Source organism: Plectropomus leopardus, chromosome 23 (assembly GCF_026936395.1).
Source record: "Plectropomus leopardus strain MGB_pleo_1.0 chromosome 23, ASM2693639v1, whole genome shotgun sequence".
NCBI classification, from domain to species: domain Eukaryota; kingdom Metazoa; phylum Chordata; class Actinopteri; order Perciformes; family Serranidae; genus Plectropomus; species Plectropomus leopardus.
The window spans coordinates 8,270,873-8,290,835 of NC_142198.1; the positions used below are offsets into that span (position 1 = coordinate 8,270,873).

General features: G+C 40.6%; 1 protein-coding gene and 3 non-coding genes across 4 annotated transcripts in view; 1 reads left to right on the forward strand and 3 right to left on the reverse strand.

The window, feature by feature from the left end:
* The window catches only part of m1ap (meiosis 1 associated protein), a 38,574-nt gene that overhangs the window by 9,596 nt on the left and 9,015 nt on the right, over positions 1–19,963 (forward strand). The window lies entirely within an intron of this gene.
* On the reverse strand, positions 2,558–2,629 carry trnaa-cgc (transfer RNA alanine (anticodon CGC)). The gene has a single exon. It is a non-coding gene; the product is annotated as a tRNA-Ala (tRNA).
* On the reverse strand, positions 5,531–5,602 carry trnaa-cgc (transfer RNA alanine (anticodon CGC)). The gene has a single exon. It is a non-coding gene; the product is annotated as a tRNA-Ala (tRNA).
* On the reverse strand, positions 6,793–6,864 carry trnaa-ugc (transfer RNA alanine (anticodon UGC)). The gene has a single exon. It is a non-coding gene; the product is annotated as a tRNA-Ala (tRNA).

Below are 19,963 nucleotides of genomic sequence, written 5' to 3' on the forward strand. Positions count from 1 at the left end.
AAATAAAACTAATTAAATCTGTAAGTTGTGCAACACTCTTTTGCAGATGCTTTTATTTTGTAATGACAAATTTTGATATATTATGCTTAAACATTGTTTATATAATGATTGTAAGCTTTATCAAACACATTATATAAACAAGTACAATTGTGCTACAGCTTATATTCAGATACACTAAATGTATGGCTCGACTCAACTCACTTGTGTGATATTGCTTTCCACTGCAGATAGTACCTTCTCAGTGTAGGCAGGAATTTAAAAAATACGATTGCTGTTGACAGTAGCTTGGCTCTTTGTGCAGGATGCTGCGCCAGTGATGATTCTTTCTGCACAATCAGTTGTCTGCAGTGTTTTAAGTCCACCTTCTAGAATCAGCTCAGCTCGGTTGGAACCTTGACCAAGGTGATACCAAAACAGTACCAGGTACTATCCACAACTTTTACTAATAGAATACAAAAAAGAGCAAGTTGAGTAGAACTGTGCTGTCCCTTGCAGTGAAAATGTGTCAAAACATGATCCATTACAATTTCTCAAGAACAGCAGGGCTGTTGCATGTCAAACCCCTCTCTCTCCCTGCATTTCCTGTCTGCTTATCTGCAAAAACTAGTTGTTGTAACTGCATTTTTCCACATGGTAGACACATAGGGTACCATGCTATAAAAGCCAGACACATAATAACTATTGCAGACAAAATGTGAGTTCTATAAGTGCCTGCTTTTTTTCAGCTGGCATTCCTCAGGGATGCTCCTCCATACTTAACAGTGTAGAGGAGTCTTTCTTTTTTATTCTCCATGATGAAATTGGGGTCAGATTTTGGAAAAAGAAGATGAAATCTGTACTTTAAAAGTAATGCTGGCAGGGGTGCAGATAGCTCACCTGGTAGACTTTGAGCCCCACTGTTCTTCGCAGTTTGAATTTGAATCCAACCTGTGGTCCTTTGCTGCTCTTGTCCCCCCTCTCTCTCCTTTATTTCATGTCTGCCTATCTGTCCTCTCTAATGCGGGCAAAAATTATACACTTTATTAAAACGTGAATGAATAAATGATGCTGGCTGGCCAAAAGGGGATGCTAGAACGATCGGTCAAAACAAGGTTGTTACTGATTGTCCCAGACAGGGTGTAACTTGTTTTTCAGGCTTGGCACACTGTATTTGGTGTCTGTTGACCCCTCAGCATGTTTTGTTAATGTAATTGATTTAATGTCGACAGCTGTTGACTTTATTGCCGTCACTTTCTAAAGTGGTCCAGAACTCAATGACATGAGACGGAAGTAGAGGTGAAAAGGGAGAGGGTGGTGAAGGGAATAATTCCTGTTTTTTCAAGGAGAAAAGTATTGTGTTGGAGCAGAGGCAGAGTGAGAAAGATGCAGACAGAAATACAAAGATGATTAAATGTGGAATGGAAAAATGAAGAAAGGATCAGACAAACAGAAAAGAATATTAAGCAGGAACAGTGACAGCAAGGTGTTGATAACAGTATCAGTGGGGGGGCAGATGCCGTCTGGCCCATCGTCTGATTGAGGACAAGAGGATGACTGTAGTATTAAACCCATGTTTATAGTCGCCCAACTGTATTCTCGCATTCTCAACAGCTCAAATATTGCTCCATCTGTGCTGCCTCCAAACTTCCAGAAAGTTACCACCTAAACAGATCCTCATCACATCTAAAAAGTTCCAAAGTGGCCATGTGGAAACTTGTAATTCTGTGGTTCATCAGAAAAGTGTCTGGAACAACACGGCCGGCTGGAGCATGCACAATCAGAGATTAACCTAAGATAGCTGCTTCATAATCATGTATTCTGCACACCATAGGAAGTTCCTGCTTGATGTCATTTTCTAAACATGCCTTGCATTTCAAAGCAGCTTCCAGACATCGCTCTCAATTTAGTGTCACACAAGCACAAAATATACACACGTTCACACAAACATGAACCACGCTAAGCTTATATTTATCCTCAAGACAGAATCGTGAGGTCTAAAAAGAAGCATGTGATTTGGGAGTAAGACGTGTTATTTTTTGCAAAGTCATCGCCAGCGCTGGAGGACACCCACTGTGACAGACAGTCATGCAAAATACACAGACACACGCATGGACGTAAACACCGTCTGGAGCAGCTACAGCAATAGATTATTACTGTCTGACGGTCTGACGGAGCACCTGGGCCTTTCTCCCCTGAGCTGCATCTTTCTCTCTCTATTTATCTCTCAGAGTCTGCTTAAACCCAAACAAAATGACTGGATAGAGAATTTGAGAGGTTCTCGAGAGTTTGATATCACCCATCCACTTGACTCCATCTCACCCTGGTAATTTGTTATTTTGTTTTTGTTGTTTTTGGTGAAATGCAGCAGACAATTTTGTTTGCCTGCTTCCCAGATCCTGCAACCCTTTGACAGATTTCAAATGGCAGTACATTGTTCAGCTTCTGAGTTGGCACCGCTGCTGTTTCTCTAAACTGGGAATGTGGTGATTAACATATTCTGCATATAATACTCTGTGATTATAGATAAGTAACTCATACAACCCCACTTCAGATAACCCAAATTATCCCTTTAACCAAATGGAGATGCTGGGGATTGAACCCAGGACCTCATACATGCGAAGCATGCGCTCTACCACTGAGCTACATCCCCTATACAAAAACAAATCAAATGCCATAGTTTGTAAATCAAAGTGCAATATTCAGCTTTCCTCAATTTACAGCTGTTTTTTTTTAAAGATAATAGCAAGATGGAAGGACTCTAGCTGCCTAAAAAAGGTGTTGCATTTTGCATCACATGCTAAAAGGTGAGAAAAGTAGAATAAAAGACAAAATGGGTGGCATTTACTAAGTCAGCTAAATGAAACAGAAAGTAGCAAGTTGTGCTGGATGTACGTAGGTGTTTGGTTTCAGATTGATTTATTTGCAGAGGCACAAAAGTGCATGTACTATGTTTAAAAACACTGACATCCTTATCAGTTTGACTTATGGAGTGGCTGTTATCACTTTTTCATAAATCATCATTTTCACTGTCAAGAGATAAAAAATCCATTTGAGATAAGCAGCAGTGTAAGAGGGAAGGACATGTGTCTGTTTCTGTGTAGTTGCGTCTTCACAGGCATGTATCCCAAGTAAGGATATACACTGTGTAAAATATATACGTATAGTTTTGTTTATGTTAGCCATATGTGGTTAGTTCAGTTTCCGTGCCATTTGTGTCTTTTCAAGTGTAGTGATGGTGAAATAATCAACTGTCTATTTTAGCTCAGTAACTAATGTTACTGCTCTTAAAATTCCTTATGTTTCCAACTTTTATAGTACCGTAGTAGTGCTGAATGCATATGAAAAATTCTTCTATGGTGTCTGCACGTACAGTTAACATAATATCTGTCACACAATGACTTCTTTACAGTATCTCAGAACTGCACTGAATCAGCTGCGAAGCAGAAACCGGCTGATCTGAATGAATGCAGCCTTGTTGAAAACAGCAGATCTCTGAGTCTATAAATGGTGTGAATATCAGTGAACCACAGTCTGCATATGAATGATTTCACTCCAAGGAAAATTGTTCTACCATCAGAAATAGACATTTCCACTGAGAGACTCCTGTCTGAAAAATCTCCATACCTGACAAAGCACAATGCAGTTTCGTTATCGAGTGCATTTCTCTCCATATCTGAAACATCTTGATATAAAACTGGGCTGCCTTAGGCCTGAAAAAACTCTAACGCCTTCGCATCACTTTTGAACTCCTGTAATGGAATGTGACACCATCTCTCCGCAGAAAATGTCATCATTTGGTATTTTATTAATGATAGTCGTAACTGTCTCAGGCAATGATTCAGAGATGTCTATCTTCTGCTGAGGTAACACTCCTGTTCCTCAACATTTCTCTACAGAGACTTCTTCAAAATATCTTTTTTTCCCATCTCTGATGCCATATCAGCATGATGTAGATTTAAGTTAAATGAAAATGGCATCAGCAAATAACTGAGCACATTGTGTGTATCCTTGAAGTCAAACAAACATGTTTAATGCTTTTTTCTTCCAATGAAAACATTTCAAAGAAGATTTTTTGAACATTTTAAATGTGGTATTGTTGACATCCATGTTTTCTGGCCTGCAGTCTTTTTGGAAACTGCCTCTTTTGGTGAATTTCTATGGTTCTTGGTGCATTACCACCACCCATTGATCAGTGGAATAGTATTAACTATTGGCATCAGTGTATAAGATCACTGACCTGCACGCACATGCACAACACAAAGAAAACAGGGGACCCTGCATAAATACAGGGCTCCATCTGGCTGCGAGAGGTCAAAAGCTCCTCAGGGTTACCTGTAACTGTTTTCTTCTATTCAGCCGGGTCACATCAGGTCAAAAGCCATGTGTGCGCGTTGCATGTTTTTTTTTATCAAATTGAGATAAATGGAGATATCTTAATACAGTGATCACACCCAGAGTGGCATTGGTCATCGACACAAAAGAGATGGACGCTAGAAGCTCGGTGACAGTAGCCCCTCTGTTCAAACCAGGAATATAGTTATACTGCCTCTGTTCTGTATGTAAGGTACAGGACAGTTGGCAGGATAGGACCATGGCAAGACAAATATGACATTTTGATGACATGGTATGTATGCGACCCTCCACTGGAGATTTAAAAAGCAGCTAGTAGCAGAAAGCGGCTAAATCAAAGAAGAACAGCATCCATAAATGTCCACAAAGTGGAAAAATAGTTAGGTCAGGAACTCTGTACTCTCTGAGCAGAGGATGAGATCATCCACCCTGTAACACGGACGGTAAATTATTGTTATTGCCATGTTATGCCATCGTTATTGTTCAGAAAGCGCTGCATGTCTCACTAGAGGCAGATGCTGTTGAGCTAAACATGATGCCTGTCGCGCCTGTTTTGCTTCTGCGATGCCGGCATGCTGTCTAAAATCACACATTGGATGATGTGGCCATTGCTTGGTTCTGTGTGAAAATGGAAAGGCTGTGCCAATAAGGGACTTGGTAGTGGCCCTATAGCACAATCCCAGAGGGGGTGGTGGGGAGCTATTTCAGCTGGTGAGCTAACCGTTAGTTCAGTCACAATAACTTCTGTTTATTATCTCTTACTTTCCCCTGGCATTTTGTTCTCCATGGCAAACCACTTCTTTTTATGAAAAAATATCAAAGGGTCAAAAACAGCCATCTAAGCTAATGAGCTCACTCATGGTCGAAACCTTAGCTCAGCTCTGTCACACAGAGACAATAAGTCCACACAAGACGAATCTGTACCAAGGCCGCCTGTCTCACAGCTGTCCACAAAAAAAATTGCACTTTTATGAAATAGTTGTTAAACTGACAGAGTTTGAATGGATAGACAGTGCTAATAAGCTTCTTTAGTTTTGGATTCTGAGGCACTCTGCCCCTTCATTGTCAGTGCTGTCAAGATTGACAGGGTGACTGTTGCATGTTAAAGTTCAGCTGTCTCCTGGGAACCCTTTTCAGAGACATTTTAAATCCTGGTTTGTCCAGGACACAAGTGTTGTTTTTCAGCAATGATTAGAAGAAGTGGAGATGCTGGGGATTGAACCCAGGACCTCATACATGCGAAGCATGCGCTCTACCACTGAGCTACATCCCCTTAGTGCTGTCATTAACAGATCAGCACATGGCTCTCAGTGTAAAAACAAAGTTTACCAAAAATTCTGATCATTCATACAGATCTCAAATAATTGAGAGAAAAGTCAGTTGTGCCAGCATCCCATTATTATTACGAAGGCTTTATGCATCCTGACCTCTGCACAATTTAACTTGCAAAATTCTGCAGGACATAAAGTTATAAAAAGAGCAAATGGTAACCAATAAACATGCTATCTAAGCTAGTTACATACTCTATTTTTTCAAAACACTAATCCAACCGCCATACACACTTCTGCGGCAATTGGCCAGATGTGCCTCTTTTGGACACCTGCCTGTGTTCACTGCTCAGCCGCATCAGTGCGGTGTGTTTCTAGAGAAGAAAAAGAGTTCTAAGGCTCAAATGTGAATCAAGTAAACAACAACAGATATGTGCTGAGACTCAGATTCTCACCACTGTCTATATCTGTCGATTTTCAATGCCTTTCTACATAATATTTAAATCTGTATGCAAATAACTGTGTTTGTGTATTTGTGTATTTTTAACCCCTTTGTCTCTTGCCTTACATTAAGGTGCAGCATTATGAAAATCCTTGTGATGCATGCTTCTAAAAACTCCCACTAAATCCCTTCCAAACAGCTGCCTAAATCTGGTTCCTCATCATCGTATTTTGACAAATATTCATTCAAACAGTTTTAGTCTGTTTCATATCACTTCTCAGCTTTGTCAAAGCTTTTATTTCATTCAAATGCCGAGTTTGCAAATGCTTCTCAAAGTGACAACACAGTCATTCCATCCACGTATATTTAATCCCCAAATCCAGGTTTCAAGTGACAGCTGTTATTCTATTCAAACAGCACAGAGGGGTTTTTTTGGAGATTGCCTTTGGAGGCTGTGTATTATCCCGTCATTGATCTGTCCTCCATCCATCCACCTGTCTGTCTCACATCAATAACCTCCTTTATTGCTTCTCTCGTTTACCTCTGAGCTCTGAGGTAAATATCATTTCCTCATACACATACCAACACAAACAGAGCCAGGCTTCCTCAGACAGCGTGCTCCTCCAGGAGGTTCACAGAGTCGCTATAGTCAATATGTGAATATACTGGACCCAACTTATTGTGCATTTTTAGCACAAATTATTATTTTCCTCAGCCACAATTGCTAAAGACGCTCGGCATCATGGATAAAGCTGGAGATGCTGGGGATTGATCCCAGGACCTCATACATGCAAAGCATGCGCTCTACCACTGAGCTACATCCCCCTCTGCTACATAACTAGATGTTTTCACTTTAAATATAGCTGCTGCATCTGAAATACAGTTTCTATTACAATGTGTATACTACAACATCATTACAGAGGTATTCTTTCCAAAACGTTGAATAACCCTAACACTGTGTAAAGGCAGCTGCAGAGCTGCACTGTTTGGGAGGAGCAACCATGCAACCATCTTCCTGAGACCAAGATATGTAAACAAACTGCAACACATGCCCCCAAGTGATGGCAGAGATGGAACCAATCAGAGGCTGGAGCATGTTAAGGACACCACCGCTGACGTCATCAAAGACATCAGTCAACTCACTGAGTCTGTGGTGGGTTTCATTTGTAAAGCAACAGAAACAACCATACCCAGATGTACAGTTAAATCATTCCACAACTGGAGACCATGGATTACCAAAACCATTCGGGTTGCCATAAACACACACACTGCAGCCAGACTGGAACCACTGACAATTATAAACCAGCAGCCTACAATGTAAGAAGAGGCAAAAAAGAGGAATTTTCCTCTCTAAAGCCTCTAGAAAATCAAAAGAATGATGTATTTTCCAGGGGTGCTATTAAAGCTAAGGGATTCTGAATAAAATGGGAATCCTATAACAAGTTTCATGGAAATGAATAAATAATTATTATTCATGATTCATATAGGATTTGCTCAGATTTATGGAGAGACTGTAATGCCAGCAGTGTTATCTGTGATTCAAATGAATGTCGCATTTTTATATGATAACCAGAGTAACACCTATTAATATGATTTGACGAAAATCACACATGTAGGAATGGTTTTACCTTGAGAAGCTGCGGCACAATTTTCTGCCGTTCTTATATCAATAGTGTGGGAGGGTGACTGATGACGAGGGGGAAAAAATTGGAGGATATTACCGTTGCTCAAAATGACTGTGAATCTGTATTTAAAAAGCACAAATACCGAGTGTGTGTTTAAAATTACGTTTAAAATTAAAACATTTGTTCATGAAACCAAATTACTGCAAAAAGAAAGAGCTAATCTCGAGTGCGACTTTGTGTTTTGCCTGAGACATTCGAACTGAAGGCAGAGGAAGTCTAAAAGCAGACTCATATCTTGGACAAATAGCTCTTTCAAAGTGACACCCCATCAGCGATTCTTGGATCCGTCTCTCAATAGAAAAGGATTATAGCCCATTATATCTTTGCTAATCCTCTCCCTCTCCTTGCTATCTCTCTCTCTTTCTTTTCTTCTCGTTCTCTCTCTCTCTCTCTTTGCAAACTGCCCACAGCTCTGTGTTTTACCCTCTAGATTTGTCTTTTCTTTTCCTGTCTGTCTGTCCAGTTTGTACGAGAGATAAGTAGCTTTTACAAGGGACAGATGACAGTTGTTGTGGTTAAGACTGAAAGAATAGAGAGAGCATTTGTAGTAGTGAAAGAGAACGCGTGTTTATGTAATTTAGTGTGCAGTATTTTTGACCAATTGTGTGCTTGAGTACAAATATATCTGTAAATGAGTGACTCCTGAGTGTCCCTCTTTGCTGCACCTTTCCTTAAATCCGTGTGTGTGTGTGTGTGTGTGTGTGTGTGTGTGTGTGTGTGTGTGTGTGTGTGTGTGTGTGTGTGTGTGTGTGCGTGTGTGTGTGGTCCTGACCAGTGTAATTTCCCCATATAATTTTCACTTTACTTTGAATCGCTCTGTGCTCCACAGGATCTGCCGTGCTCCATCAAAGCGTAACAGAGAGATGAGAGGATTTTTTTTCTCCTTCCTTCTCTTCTCTCTCCAGCTACTTAATTACTTTCTCCTCCTCCGCCTCCCCTTTTCCTCTTTCCCTATGTATCTTTTTAGGACTAGAACAAAACAGAAATTCTCTGCTATGTTTTTGTCTCCAACTGTCTCTCCTCCCTCGTACTTTGCAGACTTTCAGCGACGTATCCCATTTCCTCTCTGCTTTTATCTTGTACTCACTTTATCTCTCCTGTAATACCATAGATTTATGATGTATTAACCTAGATTCATTGTGTTCCTCTGCCTAAAGTGAGTCTGCATAGATCAAACTCAATTTAATATAAATCTTAGAAACATTCACTTAACGCATAAAATTAAATTATATTCCAAACTTCTTAGATTAGCGTGTTAATGTCAAAAAGATAAAGGAGCCTGTTTCCAGACTACACATAAGGTCGCAATTGAATATATGTCGCCAAGAGTGGGTGTTGTGTATTGTGTAATCATATTAACTGTTACATTGCCTGCGGTACTGTGCTTCTTCATATTTCTGACTGCCACCCTGAGTGCATAACGCAGTTTTCTTTTGTTCAGAAGTGTTTGCCTTCTCCTTATTTGCCTCCTGTGGAACACTTAAGCCATTTCCACACCCCACACAGTTGCACTCGGATCAGCACACATCCCATAAATCCATTTTGAGTCGCAAGAATAATGACTCTGAAAATTTGTGTCCCCCGAGAGGAGGATTATAATCCACTGGCCCACAGCCAAGATTTATGAAAGGGTAAGACAAGTCTTCATCCTGGGGGTTCAAGACGAGCCTTATTGCTTGTATTACATTACAATGATAATGTGAAACTTCATCGACCCCCAGAGGCAACCTCTCCTCTCGGATCCTCTTCAGTCTACAGGGAGTTAAAACCGACAGAGCAAACACACGGGAACTTTTTCAAAAATGCTTTAGCAGAGGAAATGCTTGCGACTGTGTCTGTATTAGCTGGTAATCTAGACAGTGAAGGACGGTGTCCCTGCAACTTGACCCCAAATGAGACTAAAACCATAATCTGCTCAGACTTAAAAATGACTCATGGATGCAAAAACTCATTTTAAAACAGAATTTCGCCTACTCTCTAACTTACCGAAAACATTACTTGTAATAGTCCAACACATAACCCCTGTGAAATACCAAATTCTGTTGACACACTTTGGATTTTATTTGTGTGTTAAACAATCTAAGTATAACATGTTAATCAATGAACTTTAGAGGCTATGGTAAACAGATTATGCCACCGTCAGACAGAACCAGGCTAGCTGTTTCCCCTTGTTTCCAGGCTTTATGCTAAGCTAGGCTAAATTTCTGACCGTTGATTGAAATTATGTTGATAGTTGAGAGTATTGATCATCTCTTTTAAGTTCCCACTAGAAAGAGATAATAATAATAATTTCCAAAATTATGTCCTAATTATCTGGCTCCAAACTGTGGGTTGCAAACCACTGCTTTAAAGGAAAGGTTTGCATTGTTTCAAGTCTTAAAACGCTAGTCAGGTGCAACAGGTCATACTCACTGTAATTATTGCTCTTGATCATACAATGTTGAAAAAGTTTTTGTTTTTTTGTTAATACCCTCCTACCCTCCTCCTCCACTGTCTGGTTTATTTCATCGCAGTGGTTCTACATTTTTACAGTACCTAAATATTGCTTTTTTTCAGTATCCACCATCAGTAAATCTAAAGAGTTGTAATTAGTTGCGTAGGTTTGGGAGTGACTAGAAGATATTACTGATGGTATTTGTCACTCGCTCAGTACATCAATCTTGCGCGGCACACTCCAGTATAAACTCAACTCCTGTGGGATGTTAATAAACACCATTCCTTCATTTTTGTGTAATTGGTTCTGCGTGAAAACAGCTTTCCACCAGACTTTTCCTACTCAGCTAAGATTTCAACCACACACCTGCAGTCATTCAACTCGGGGTCGTTTTCTCTCTTTCTTTCTTTCTGTTTATTTCTTTCAGTTCATTTTCCACCACAGTCAGCTCGATCACTTTAGCGTGTGGTGAGTAAAAGTGCACAGAGGTGCCCGGGAGGAAACCCCACCCAGACCTGCTGACATATGTGCACACGCCCAACCACAGCTACTGCAAAATCTGCGCACAAACAGGAAGCACACCGCACAGATTATTTGGCCGTAAATTCAGCTGCAAGAATGTTGCAGGAATGAGGATTTATTTGCGTGGAAATCTGGTTACGGTTGATCGATAGCACAGATGCTTGAGTTTTAGGAGAGCATGTTTTTCATCTTGCCACACACACACACACACACACACACATAGTGCCAAGGTCGGACTGTTCACACCTCTGTGTGACGTTAGCAGAGCAGCAGGTGGTGGTGCAGATGGAGACTGGCATCACTCTTCACACCAGGATATGGAACCTATTAGTCTCACACTGAGAGATGACTGGTTGCTCCACATCATGCAAACACAATATTCTCTATCTAACCCCTCCCAAAATCCTCTGCCTGTCAATCTCTCTTCATATAAATCTTTTGATCTTTTACTCTTTGACTATTTCTGGCCCAGTTCATCAGAAGGTCACAAAAAAACCAAATCTCACAGAGATTAAAGCAAAGGAGATCTGCGGTAGAGCCTGACAAACATATTCATTAAGGAAAACAAAGCAGTTAAGATCAACTAGCTGATGTATTTAAGGGTGGAGTCTTAGAGGTTTTCATGTGGTTGGGGTTTGCAGGTTTCGGTTACCGTCCCTCTTGCTGTTTCCGTCAGAACAACAGATGTTTGGCTGAAGAAAGAGCAAGAGAATAAGTGATGAAAGAAGTATAGAAATAAAATAAGGAAATGTCTCCTCAGAGTGATCCACAGCTATTAAACACCCAGAGAGTGTTTTTACATTTTCTTTTCCCCATTCTCTGGCTACCTGTATCTGTCTGACATGCTCTGTCAATCACATCCCTCTTCTGTCCTCATCTCCTTTCCCAACTCTTCAGTCTGGACCAAAGTGGACGGCCCACCTTGCCTGATATAAGACTGAACTGTCAACTCGTTACACTGTGGGGGATTCACTTTTCCCTAACCAATCACTAAAGACCCTCGTATCCGCCTGAATCTAACGAAATAGTAAGTCCACTCAGGGTCCGCACCTTTAGCACACTTGCATACGTTAATAAGCAGAGCCTGCACACCATCTGACACTAACCAGAGCCTGAGGATCCGCTAGATCCACCTTTAAATTTCAGCAGCAAAGGCACCTTTATGTCACCACAACAGCATGGGCCAAACAAACACAGACAAGTCATAGGAGACTGATGAAACAGAAAAGTGATGAATGTGATTCAGATATTGTGAACATCACTGTCCACGCAGGCAACAAAGACAGCTGGCGATGGTTTTAGCCCTATTGGCCGACACTGATGTTTGTTTAGTCAGCTGACAGTTACATAGTCACTGCCGCTGGCTGACAGATTACACTGCATTTAAACAGCTTTCCCAGCCCTCCCTGTAATGCGTGAAGCGTACACCAGCACACTGAAATGTGGTATTTTTAGAGTGGAGAAGAGTAAAGTAAAACAAACTGTTATGTGGGGTATATTGAGAAGACGTGTCCACTTAAAAAAGCTTTGATAGCAGCATCTATCATGCCCAACTCTGTTGTTGTTACTTGACAGGCTTGACGACTGCCTGAAACGGCGTTAGTCCTGCCCATGGCCCTGCAGCACTCATTGGTGAAGTGGATTCAAAGGTCCTGACCCAGGCAACAGCTGACCAACCAACTGAAAAAAACGATATTGCAATTCTTAGAGCCACACCACTCATGCTGCAAAAAATATGCTTTTCTTTGTTATTCACTTTTGTGCTTTTGGGGCAAAAAAAAAAATAGAACCTGCCAGGACTTTCTTATCATCACAAAACAGCAATTAAACTCTTCATTTCTAATTTCTGTTTCATTTGCCGGAGGTTAGTTTATGTCTTAACAAGCAGCGAAATTAGTCTAAACTAATACATCTTTGAGACATAAGTTAATTTCGGACAAAGTCTCTGCCTTTCAGATATAACTTAGCACAATATTTTCATCTCATCTCCTCTGTAATGCCACAATTTCTCCTTCTATTCTTACTCTTTTGCTTGTTTTTAAAATCGTATTTCCACCTCATTTCCTCCCTTTCACCTTAACTTTATTTCTCCTGCCATCAATTTGACAGGACAAAATCACTGCTCCTTGTGCGAGACTGTCTCTCTTCCTGTCGTCTTTATCTGTATCTGAGTGTACACAGATAAAGTGTGTCTCTCTCATCTTGGCTTTCAAGCCACTTAGGGAAAACAAGGTCATTCCTCCCATCTTCTTCTGAGAGGTTTGTTATTTGCTATCACCTCTCAAATCTCTCAACCCTGCTCCCGTCTCCTCTCTGCGTCCTCTTTTATAGGCCTCCTCTGTCACATCGTCTTTCCTCTTCTTCGTCCTTTTTTTTTTCTTTCAAAAGTGTGTGGGAGTCACTATAAGTGTGAGCGAAAGTGGACTTTTTCCAACTGTGATAAACTGTTGTCATCGTTGGGTCCTTAAAAAGCATACTTCCTTAAAAAAAAAGTATACATCTGTAATTTTTAATCATCTTTCCTGGTTTTCTCTCCTCTCTTATGCTCCTCCATGAATACTGTCTGCAGAGCTCCTCTCATCCTCCCTCCTCGTCTTTTTCAAGTGCTTCAAAGAAGTCGTCCAGCTGCCATCCTCCTCTCCGAGTCTGTGTGTCCTCCTCTTACACCTCTCCTATTTCCAGATTCTGCTTGATACCAGGCAGTCGATCTCTTGCCAACACTTTGCACTTTGTCTGTCTGCTGATTGAGCTCACCGTGACATCATTTATCTGCATTGATAACCAAGTTTTATATCACTCTTTCGGAGAGGGGACAGATTTGTGTTTGCATGCAGGAGACATCTTATTAGCTGCACAAATTTAAAGCGGGAGACGGAGAGACGTCTTTTATCCAGACTTATTTCATGTTGCATCCAGTTGCACTTTGTATATCTACAGAATCAAAACACCGAGAATGTGATACCTAATGAGCCGTCATAAAAGGATTTCCCCTTTTTTTTAGGCCTCAAGTATTTGTCTCTTGTTCCTTGTCCTCACTTGTGACAGCCTGATAACCGTTGTCACCCCCCCGTTGTCCACTTGTCCTCTCTCCAAGTGTCCGTCTGCTTTAATTGTCTCTGTGACCACACCGCTTTGTCAAAAGTGACTACGAGGCAATTAGGTCACACAACCGCTGTTGTGTCGAGCGCCTGCGTTTCAGACTAGATGATCAATGTCCTATTTGTCACGGTCTCAAGCTACATCAATGAGCTATTCATCATTAACGCTCATACAGACACACTGACAGACAAGGGCAGAGTGTGTGCTGCCAGCGTCGCTCTTTAAGTGAAATGTGGATGTCAGAGGGAAATTCCACAGACAGACGCTCATCAGTGCTTCCTTTATGTTTAAAAAGTTTGTGTCGGGGGATGCGTTCAGGATTACCTCACCTACGATTGAAAGTGACACATTAGTGCTATGTAAGGTTTTCTTTATTTAGATTACTTAGTAAGAGTTACCTGGTGGATTGAGGGAGATTTTCTAATAGGATAAAACTTCTATAAGACATAATCATAAGAAAAGCATGATGGAAAAGCTACATTTATATGTTTCAATTCAAATGTTTTGGTTTATTTCAGCTGGGAAGCAACAAGTAAACTGCTGAGATCTGACTTATTTTTAGTAGTATAATAATAGCTGAAGCGCACTGAGGACAGATGGATAGAACTGATGTTTAAGCCTACAAAAAAAGTTGTAATGAATTGGAATTATGTACTTTGAGTAGGACTACGTATCTTTAAAGTACCCTTAAAGTGCTACTAATACCAGTAGAGTTCTTCATTTGATACCCCATGATACCCATGATACCCAAGTTGGTGAAAATTGTCTGGCATCTTTGCTTATTTTGCTTCCAGGTCACTTGTTTTCTATCTGACCTCTGGCCTCATTGGATGAGATGTTATAATTAAAATGCTATAAAATGCTATACGTTCTTGCTCTTGCACTATTGATGTTTTTAGTCTGTGATGTAGCAAACTTTAAAGTAGTTCTCCCACAATAATCTTTCTGGAACGAGACACTGTGATGGTTAAAAGCTTCCATGCAGCGCAGTGTCCATTATGTGTATCTGGTAAAGCTGATCCATGCATGTCTAAATGAATGAGGGAAAACACGGTTGCAGAGTAATGCTCTGCTTCCTCCTCTGCATTAGCTCACTGCATCACTGATTTCCCCCACACAAGCTAATGTTACACTGGTCGATGGTCATGAGAACGATGCACTCTTCTTAATGCGCAGAGTGAAAGGGAGCATTACTGGGCGAGGGCCAGGGTGGGACAGATGGAGATGAGGGTCGGGAGAAGAAATAGCGCTGGAATGGTCAATAAGGAGAAGAGACTGAGTGGGAGAAGAATGTTTGTTACCGAAAGCAAGGAGTGCAGTTATCTCTCCTGAGTGATTCATACATGCGACCATGCAAGACTATAATAATGGCCTGAGAAACAGATAAACTGATGTCTTTAAGAGACAGCCAAAGCCAGTCAGGTGGATTTCTCTTTGTCGGTCACCTTCTCAAAAAAAGTACAATTAATTTGAATATAATTTTAATGTCAAAAAGATCATTAAAAAATCAAACATTTATGTTTTTTTGATCCCCACAGGCAATTTTCAAATTAAAAGTTACCGCCCCAACTCCACTGGCAGAAAATAACCCAACCTTCACTCAAAACACTAATCAGTCATTTATTTAACACACACACACACATACACACACAAAAAAACAATGTCTCTGGGGAAATTATCGCAAAATTGAAGTCATTACATTTTTATCTAATCAAATTGTGTTCTAGGGTTATTTGTGTGTGTGTGTGGAGGTGAATCGCAAATATGTTCTTCAGATTCAGCAACCACACAACACCGCTCCCTTTACGTATGAAAGTAGATTCATCCGTTTTTAATGATTTAAACGTTGCTGCCCTCATACTGCTTGCATCCTTTATGAAAGCATATATGAAGCCAATAAATGGCACTAAAGGGAGGAGTCAAATGTTTCTCGCTGGAGAAGGTCATAACAATGTACCTTTTAACTGGGGCAGCTTTGTACGTGGAAGTGCTGTTGGTCTGTGAGGCCATTAAATACATCGCAACATGTGGAGGGAAAATTATTTTCTCTATATTACAGATTCTCTACCTTGCACAGTTTTTAAAATGTTATTGTCGTCTCTTAAGAGTGTATTTTTCAAAGTAAGTGCACAAATACAGACAAATGAACACACAGACAGAAGGCTCATTTTATGGCCATTTATGGGTACGCGTATGCTCATCATTAGATTTGTATACAGACATGGATGGAGCCCTCTGTCCATACTGTGTTCATTTTGTCCATATTTGTGCACATTATTGAAAGGCTTATGGACAAAACACCGTGGTATTACCGGAGATTGTGGAGGCAGTGTAGCGTAGTTCAAGCAAGATATGACTATAAGATATTACTATAAGAAACGGAATAAGTCGGTAATATAGTGAATATAGTGTGTCCAAATCTTGCAACATACAGTATTTAATGGCCTCATAGAGCACCGCCGTCTGCAAAACTACCTCCATTAAAAGGTACATTATTACAACCTCCTCCACCACGATTCATTTGTTGCAGGCTGTTCTCAGAAAACTTTCTTACATTTTCCTGACTGTATTTACGCCATCATAACAATGTTTGAAATGTTTTTTTGTTACATAAAAGGAGTATAAATGAGCCATAAGGCATCAACTACAGTAAAAAAAAAAAAAATCAAACAGACAGTGTCAACGGTGTGTGTCAACATCACTCAACATCTGGCATCTAAATGAGTCATCTGGACAGAAGAGGCTCTCAGATCATCAGACAGGAGGAGACAGAGGAGAGATGCTAATGTAAAAGTGAGCAGGCGAGGCATTAGCAGCTGTCCTTTAAATGATGTGTGTTTGCAGGGATGTGATGAGTCAGCAGCTGGTACTCCGCTCCTGTCATTAAGATCTAAACCGTCTTAACCGTTGCAGCAGATGCAGTGGTGCGGCTTTGAGGCCGCGTGGTGGCTTTGTGGTTAAAGAGCATATAAATGAAAAGACACGATTAAAGCTGCTATGGTGTGCTACTCTGCGTGAAATAAATTCCCTTCATTCACTTTTAAAATATTCAAAATGTGAGTCAAGTTATGAATTTACAACAAACATACAGTACCGCAGACACACACACACACCCTCTTAATGAGATCCAGCTCACACCCTGCATCCTTACCTCAGCATGTATGTCACACTTTATCTTCTCACACACACACACACACACACACACACACACACACACACGTAGGACATGCTAATGAGCTGTAGGAGCACATTAGGCTTGTAGGTCAGAGGGACGGGTCGCTTGGTCTGGCTCATACTTTAATAGTTTCTTAATCTCTTGTTACACCAGAGCAAGAAAGAAAGGATATTACAAACAAGAAGCGTGGATTGATAGTGTTGTCTGAGAGTACTGATAACGCACAATTGTTTTTTTTCCCTTACATACCTACAGTAAACACACACTTAATGAACTCAAAAAAGATTGAGAAAGAGAGACATGTGCGGGAGGATTTAGCAGTGTAAACACATTCCTCGCAGAGTCAGATAAGCCTGGCGCAGAGACGCAGGCAGCGTCGCTTCAGCTACTCGCTGAACACACACGTCGAGGTTAACTGCTCTCACCTATCCTCCTCTGTCAGTGACACACACATACACAAGATGGACTGTCTTGGGTTATTTGTGTGACTATGACAAGCAAGAAACTCATTTATCCTCCTTTTCTCTCACACACACTTCATGGTCTAATTACAAGCATTTCCAGTATCATCTCTCAGCCACCGTACCCATCCATCTCTCCCCTATCTCCTCTTATCTCCCCTGTCCTCTCTCCCTCTTCCTCCTGCTCTTTCTCTCTCTGTAATTTACACTTTCCTCCATTCCATCTCCACACCATCCTCCATATTTCTTTCTCTCCATTGTCTCTCTCTCTCTCACTCTGTCTCCTCCTCTCTCCGTTCCTATTCCCCAGACAGACATTATGTGAAGGAATGGCGATTGATTTGCTTCCACCCAGTTTTTCTTCCCTCTCTGTTGTTCTCTCAAGGATGCTTCTCTTATCTTCCCAGTACCGTAAAAGCAACACATCCCTCCGTCCTCCTCCCTGTCTTTCTTTGACTGTACTTGTCCCTGTAAGGTCCCCTACCTCAGCTTTTACTCTGTGTCTCTTTTTAACCATTTGAAAGCTGAACAAATGATTTCATTTCTTTCAAAAAACATGGCAAGAAGGCAATGATCAACAAAACAAAAGAAATTATCCAAAATTTGCAAGAAATTAGTTAAAAATACAAGAAAATCACAAAAAAATAACAATATTAATTAAATTAAATAAATAAATAAAAGTAAAAGAAAAACAATAAGGGAATGACCTGGAAAAGTGCTTAAAAATGATAATTTTAAAGATGTCATTATGATCATTATAAATATGTTGGGGTTTTTTTTTTTTTATCCCAAGCTTCTTTTCCCTAGACATTTTTCCCTAGCTTTTTAAAGGTAATTTTCTAAATCTACTAATTTATTGCAATTCCTGGGACGTAAGTTGCTCATTGTCTTTTCCCACATGCTTTTTGAAAGAAACTGCACCCATTTCCTCAGGGTTCAAGGGTTTAAATACTTGTGAAAGTCACCTGAAAGCAGCACAAGGAAAATGATGTTACTCCAGGTATAAAAGGGTTAACCATTTCAGGTTAATGGCAATTGATCTCTCTCGTCTTTCTTCTTCCTTTTTCATGCTTTTTCTCTCTCAGTATCGCTCAGTAAGGCAGTGGTGATGATACACAGAAGGATGCAGGTCTTATTTTACTGCTGATCCAAAGTACCAGAGAATCCCCACCACTTCTTTAATGTTATTTAATCCATATTAAGAGCAAGAGCTATGTGGCATTTGCCAGAATTGAAAGGCAAAGTATCTTGACTTTACAGTATGCTTTTTTGACACATAAAAGAAAAAGTTGTAAAGCAGAAGTGCCATTAGTACATGCTTTGTCACCCACTTAATCTCCTCTCTCTCTCTCTCTCTCTCTTTCCCATCATCCCTTTCCCCTCCACTCAGCAGGGATCTAACGACAAACGTCCATCAGCAAAAAACTTAGCAAACACAATTCCTTCCCCCCTCAGATGAAGTACTTATTTCTGGATGAAGCACTTTTAGAAACTTTGGCCCAGAATCAAAAATAGCTTCTGTACTGTAGCAGCCTCTGACAGATGAAAGAAGCAATGACATATTTTACTCGAGGAATTTAAAAGTTTCTCATTTTCTTTCGAAAAGTTCCCGGCAGGGAGAGTTTAAATACTTTGTCTATTCTACATCCATCTTCTGCGCTCTTTCTCGGTCTTATACCCCTCTCCTTCTGTCAGCCTCTCCTCCATCTGTGCCCTCCCTCGCTCCTGCACTGCCTCCTCATCCTCTCCTCTCCCTTTAGTCCCATTAGTTATCTCCTGATGGGTCATTAACTATTAAACACAAGATAGAGGGGGGGAAAAGGAGAAGAGGGGTGTTGTGTGAGGTTTGTGTCTAGTTAGCGATAATAAATGGACATTGGGGGGTGACAACAGGAAGAGAGAGAGAACAGGGGAGCAATAGAAAAGGGTGGGGCAGGTGCATTGGGGTCTATTTTCTTCTCTGTAATGATAAATGGACGTCAGCAGTGTTGCTGCTTTCTGTCCTGTAGTATAAGGCATACTGCAATTACAGAAAATGAGAGAAGAGAGACAGATTCACATTACTCATCTCTAAAAAGACAGAAAAGCTGCAGATTTTAGATCACTATACAGGCTGTGTGTTCTCTGCAAAGTCAGTTCTCATCCAAAATGCAGCCCCACTTCTTCCCCTTTGGGAAATTACTGCCAGGCCCTCTCATCCAGTCAAGCTTAAGAAGGTCTTTGGATGATCCAGAGACACTGAAGCCCTCAGACACACCAAGCTCAAAGAGTCTTCACTGTCTATCATGTCACAGATGCCATACTGTAATTTTAATCTGTTGGGTTTTGCTCCCACCTAGAGGTTATATATGAAATGGTTGATTTTCACAGGAATGTACACTTAGAATATAAAGACAATTCCTGTTTTGCTCTCGTTTTTTAACAAGTTTAAGTCAAAGAAAAAGACTTATTTCGCTCAGGTTTGGACACATTTTTTTTAAATCCATGTCAGGGAGCACTTTTTTTTCTAAGACAATCCATCTTCCTGGCAGGTGTGGCGTGTCAAGTT